The sequence below is a fragment of the Chenopodium quinoa genome, unplaced genomic scaffold, assembly GCF_001683475.1.
Source record: "Chenopodium quinoa cultivar QQ74 unplaced genomic scaffold, ASM168347v1, whole genome shotgun sequence".
In the NCBI taxonomy this organism is placed as follows: Eukaryota; Viridiplantae; Streptophyta; class Magnoliopsida; order Caryophyllales; family Amaranthaceae; genus Chenopodium; species Chenopodium quinoa.
Window position 1 is genome coordinate 1,375,015 of NW_018743616.1, and position 6,446 is coordinate 1,381,460.

The following is a 6,446-nucleotide window of genomic DNA, read 5'->3' on the forward strand; positions in this document are numbered from 1 at the left end:
AACCTTAAAATTGGCGACGCTTTATTGTGTCCATAGTCTCATATACTAGATGCCTAATGTTTTGGCGACACGTTTTTCTGTCTATATTCTCATTGTTGGGGATACTATTTTTTTTGTCCAAATTCTTTACAAAAATATCTAGAATATAATTACCAAAAAAAATATTTCACACTAAAAATTTACTAGTATACTAGTATTACCAATATATACACAACAAAATTAGGCCAATTTATTTTTTATTTTATTTTTTTTATTGCATATAAATATGTTATAGTACATGTACAATATCTCATTGTAATGAGTTTTCTATTACAACAAATATAATTCCAACTTATATTTCATTCGTGACTAGTACGTAGTGGAACAAATCTGCTCATTTCTTCACAAATAAACTTCAGTCGATCTCCAATTAGCTGCTCCTTAATCTGCTTGCAAAGGGCGTAAAGCAAATTTCATACTGTGACGAATCACAGCACACCCTTTGATGTTTGTGGATCCTTCGGCAGGAACTAAGTGGTTTAGTGTGGCCTGGGAAGACAGACAACAACATCATCATGGACCAACAGCATCGGAAACAACATTATAGAGTAGCAACGCAAGGTGGAGCGACAAGAGTGTGATCAGCATCCTACAACAACAACAACAACATTAATCTTTCTATCTAATTTTGATGTTATAGGTGTTTAGAAGAAACAAGGATGTTGAGAAAATCTAGTTGAACAGTGGAGATGCATTACCATGACAATACGTGGGATATTCCACTCAGATATCCACACAACCATTTATATTTCACACTAATCTAGCTCAAACTGAGTCTTAAACTCATTAGTATGCAGAAACGCAACTTCAAAAAATAAAATACAAGGAAAAAAGAGCTAGAGAGCAAAAATGATAACATGTACAACTTTTAAATAGTTATAGCACAATATTACTACAAATTACAATATGCAAAATATCACAGTTTCAGCAAACTCAGATGAATAACATCAAGGCTAAGCCTAGTACTTAAAACTTGTTTGATAACTTCACTATTATTATGCCCGTAAAGAGAAGCCTTCATCGATTCACCAGTTGCACATTAATAAAAAAAATTAAAAACCAAAGGTCCAAGCAACAGATTACAGGTTACCTTATTAGGAAGGATCCCCCTCTTGAATCATTAGGCAAATATCTAGGTGGAAATCAACCTTGAATTGAAGAAGCACAAAAAAGTGATTGTGTTGGGAGCATCACATCAGTTTTGAGTAATTTAGGAACACTCATATACTACAAAAATGTGATTGTGTCGGTCAAATCACATCACTTTTTAGATGCACTATTGAACTCTACAAAAACATTTTGGAATATCTGGATACTAGCATAATCATGCCAGCTTGTAAGCTATAAGTTGTAAGTCAATTTAGTCACAGAGGGAAACTTAATATATACTCCACTTATGCTTTCTCTTCCTAATATAAGTTAATACTAAAATCTGTTTGAAAAAGGTAAAGCTCCCAAAAAAAATAGCACAAAGATCGAGCTCATGTACAAGAAATGCAATTTACCGTAGTTCTCAGCAAGGTAGAGTTTGTTGCCTGCAATTCTATGTAAGAATCTAGCCTCCGAGTTAGGAAAATCTTTAGGAATTGATATAGCAGAGTAATAATGTCGATCTCAAGTTGTAAATTTGATGGCATGTCTAGTAATTCACACTAACATAAAAAAATATGCATTCAATCATTTAAACTGATGATAGAAATTGAAATAGTAATATAAATACCAATTACTATGATTCGAAAAGAAACCACACCAAATACTTTAAGGAACTAACTAGAAGCCACCCTCTTCTTTTAGAATAAGGGTATTCAAACATAAGAAACTAGCAATACAAAAATAAAAAATAAAAAATAAAAAAAAACATTGTACCAAAGTATATCATCATCCAAGGCAATTAAAGTGACATAATGTTCATTTAAATAACTCAAAATTACACTAAGTAAGCTGAAAGTAGAAATTTTTTGCAACATAATGAAATGTTAAAACAGGAATAGACACTTATGCTTTAAAATGTTACCTACCCAGGAACGTAAATATCTCTAAATTTGACGAAATTAAACTATGGCTCTGGTATCTGCAAGAAACTCAGCATCAATGATAGTAGATTAACCAGAAGCATATAAAACAGTAATGAACAAATGCAAAACATACATTTCTTTTTAATGGAGAGAGGGAAGCTAGGGGGATAAGAGAGGGAAAGTTGCAGTTTCACACCTGAAACTTCAGTAGAGACACAAACTCATATCCGATTATGAGAAACATAAGTATATATGCTTATTTAAGAAATAAAATGGAGAAAATTACCAGCATTTTATACCAAAGACACCTCATATAATTTGTAATTTCCTCTTATAGCATTCTACATAGAATGTAACATAGAGTTGGTACAATAAAATATTAAGTAGCCAAAATAAAAGTCCAATGAATGGAATCCTCTATTTATTTCAAGTCTCCTAACCTCTCATGAATCAACAAATAAAAATTCTCTAATGCTGATGGTTTGATTTAAATTATATTTATTGTGAAAAATTCAGTCAAATTCACTATAAGAACTAGAATTCCAGAATTTAGAGAAGCTAAAAGGAATAAAAAATACAAATTTTTATCTAAACAACAGCAAAACACAACCACGAATTAATAAAAATTCAGAATAATAGGAAGATAGGGAGTGGCCTGGAAACAATTGGACCAAACAAGCACTCAAAACAAGCTGCATAGCTGACAAAAGCAATGCACATCAATATCACCAAAATTATGAAGCTGAGTATATTAGAATCTAACATTAAATCTGAATAATTTTGCAATATTAAAAAAAAAAAAAGGAGTGAAAAAACTAACATCAACTCATCAAGAACTCTTCATACCAAGAAAATGAGTTTATCTCAGTTAAGTTGAGAATGCACCAATAATAAATCACATCAAAGCAACAAAATAGCAATCAAAGTTTCATATTAAATTTATAAATTTCAATCGCAAAGAGAAACATGCATTTAGTAATTATTACTCTGCAAGAATGGAGTAACGAAAGCAATTGAAACAGTAATAATTTAACACTGACCCAGAATCATGTTAAACCTGGTATCATTAGCATTATCAAAATATATACCCCAATTATACTTAGTTTAAAATTTTAAAAACAACAATGAATTTAACATCAATTGAAACTGTAATTTGCAAAGATCTACTCTGTAGCATGTTAAATAGAGCCATATATTTACTTACTTGAACGAGATTTGGGAAAAAAATTTCAATTTGAGATAAATATCCATCTTATACTGGAAATTCAAATTGTGAGAAGAAAGAAAAATTAATTCACCTAAACATGGAATGAGTTGTATGTGGACCTTTGAGAAGAAAAAAATTGAGCATAAGAGAGATATAGAAGTAGGTAGAGAGAGAATTTACAGAGAGGCAGTTGAAAAAGATGATAATGCCAAATTGTTAATAACCCTAGAATTTGAACACGCGGGATCTAAGATAATATCACAAACAGGGCACGCGACTATAAGTAAGCTCTCTACGCGAAAAGTAGCCGACAGATTTTTATGATGCTTAAAAGCGTCGACAAAACACGCTAAAGTCCAAATTTACGTTGACGGTCTTCCCAAGCGATGATAGCGTCGAAAAAACAAGGTTTTTGTAGTAGTGACCAAGAGAAATTTTCCGACTGGGATATAATTTTTGAGACTCATATTTATCCTAAGATTAATGAGATTTTTTATCTACTAATTTGTTACGGCTTAATACAGAGTGGAACTATGTTGTTGGAAAGGAAAACGGATTAACGCAAACGTTGATGTGGATTGGATGCAGCTGGAAAATTATTGTTGTAAGAATATTTATGAGAGCTAGTCCTTGTGGAGGGGATGATACCCTTGATGACATGCAGCATTGTGAATCTTACAATTGGACAGTGCCATGGAGAGTCGAGGTTTTGAACTCAGGTACACTCGTGCAAACTTATGGTGGAATGATGAAGCGACGAGTATTCGATGTACGGGAGTATAAGCATTTTTTTTAAAGCGACGAGTATATAAGTGCCCTATTTTAAGGCAAGATGAATAGTTTCCAAATTAACATTAGGGAAATTTAACATGGTAATCCCCAATTTATGCTACCTATATTTGGTAACCCTCATTTTATTTTATTTACAAATTAAAATTCTATTATATCTTTTAACCTTAATGAGTGTTTTTACTTAAAATTTTGGTTAAAGACTAACTATGGTTAGATTTCATTTTAAAAAAACATCCTAAAAAACATTTTTCTTTATCCTCTTCCCCATCATAGTACTCCCTACAGCCACCTCCATCGTTCCCCCATCCTCTGGTGCGCCACCACCGCCAATACCACCCAGCTTATCCACTACCACACCAAACAAACAACAAAAACAATTGCAACAGCTTTGACCACATCAAGCAGCAATCAATTTCGAAGGCAAAACGAACCACATAAGCCCCAGTTCAATTTCGAAGGCGTGGGTGGTTGGGGAAGGATTTTCGAAGGGGTGAGTAGTTTTGGGTTGGATTTTTGAAGGGGTTAGGTGATGTGCGTTTGATTTCATAAAAGAGTGGATGGTGCCTGGTGAGGGTCGGATTTTCAAAGGGGGAGGACGGTTTTTTGGCCAGGTGGATGGGTTTTCAGTCGTGTGGTGGGCGGTTAATTAAAGTGAATTATATTTGGGGGTGGCTGGGGTAGTTTCTGAGGCCCATTGTTGGTTTACGATGGTGGATGGGTGGTTGTGGTGTTTGATGTGATGGTGGTGGAGGTTGTAAAGGGATGTGGGTAGAGAGCATAATAGTAATCTAATCATTAAAGTTAACCATGATTTGTATTTTAATAAAAATTAACCCAATAAGGTTATAAGATAGAATAAAATTTTAATTAAGGTCATTTTGTGAAATAAAATAAAAGAGGGGTTACCAAGAATAGGTAGCAAAAATTAAGGGTTATAATGTAGAATTTCCTTTAACGTTATCAATTTATCATATATATATATGTTATGAATCACTATCTATGTATATGTTATGAATCACTTTCTTATGCTATGTTATGAATCTTTATAGAAGTACTACTTTATTTTTTTTATTTTTTTTTTTATTGTAAGTTAAATTTCACAAAATTATTTATGCAGTATCATAATATATTATTAATAATCATTTTTCTTATTAAAATAACATTCCGATTATATTACCGTTAGGAAAATAGCTATGTTATGAATCTTTATAGAAGTACTACTTTATTTTTATTTTATTTTTTTTATTGTAAGTTAAATTTCACAAAATTATTTATGCAGTATCATAATATATTATTAATAATCATTTTTCTTATTAAAATAACATTCCGATTATATTACCGTTAGGAAAATTGTTATAACATGCCATAGTCGTGTTATAAAATACATTGGCACTGCGCATCATTTAAGCAAAAGATATTAGTAAATCACAAATACCTCTAATAGATAAAGCATGTAATATCGAACTATTCTTCGGTGAGATCAACAAATTCAACTTTCTTGAATAGCTTTGAACATATATCCTCATCATAAGTTAATTGGCTCAATCTTCACAACACAATCGTCTACTTCCGCTAGAGATATGATTCTTAATCCCTTGTCATTCACTGGAATGTTGTTGAAGTTGCCTTTGTGCATCATATAATAAAAAGCTCATCTTCATACATTTTCTCTATAAATGGGGAATGGCCACCAACACTAACTAACTTCCCCGTGTCAAGGAGGGCTATGTGATACAACACGTTCCTCATGAACAGTCGAAAGCTATGACTCTCCTTCATTCTTTGCATCTCTAATTGCTCGATCTTGCTTGGAGCTGGATAACATGAAGAAATTGTTAGTATTTTAAAAAGATAGATTGAATATAATGTTTTAATTTACGGATTATTTACCATATACCACTGAGTTATTTTTTTATTCATTATATAACCAATTTTTTTTTCTCAAATTCACCATATATACATAAGTTTTTAAAAATGTCATCAAATGCCCTTAATGACTAACGACAGTTAAGTCTGTTAGTCATTAACGTTAATCAGGACACGTGGCAACCTCTAATTAATTAGTTAATTTTTAAAATTATAGAATTAATTATTAAAATATAAAAAATAAAAAAAAAACCTTCTACTGCAACGGTGCCACCGTCCCTCCCCTTGCCGGTAGGGGTGGCAATTTGAGTTAGCAGGTCGGGTTCGGGTCAATTTCAGGTTGTACTTAGAAAACTATCAAAAATAGTATAACACTTAATATTATTACAAAATATGAAATTTGGGTCAAATCGGGTTGAATTCGGGTTGTTCTGGTTCTGTTCGGGTCGGGTTCGAGTTTCTCTCAGTAACTTCGGGTCGGGATATCGGGTCAGGTCAGGGATTGCCAGACCTACTCGCCGGCAACC

General features: G+C 32.5%; 1 long non-coding RNA gene across 4 annotated transcripts; it reads right to left on the reverse strand.

Moving 5' to 3' along the window:
- Positions 1–219: 219 nt before the first annotated feature.
- On the reverse strand, positions 220–5,403 carry LOC110682991. 4 transcript variants are annotated; one of them, XR_002503527.1, is made up of 4 exons: positions 3,259–5,403; positions 2,341–2,395; positions 2,058–2,256; positions 220–628 (listed from the first exon to the last, which is right to left on the reverse strand). It is a non-coding gene; the product is annotated as an uncharacterized LOC110682991 (long non-coding RNA). The 4 variants fall into 4 exon arrangements; XR_002503526.1 differs by having other exon boundaries at positions 2,058–2,110; positions 2,188–2,395; XR_002503525.1 differs by having other exon boundaries at positions 220–1,691; positions 2,058–2,395.
- Positions 5,404–6,446: the final 1,043 nt, after the last annotated feature.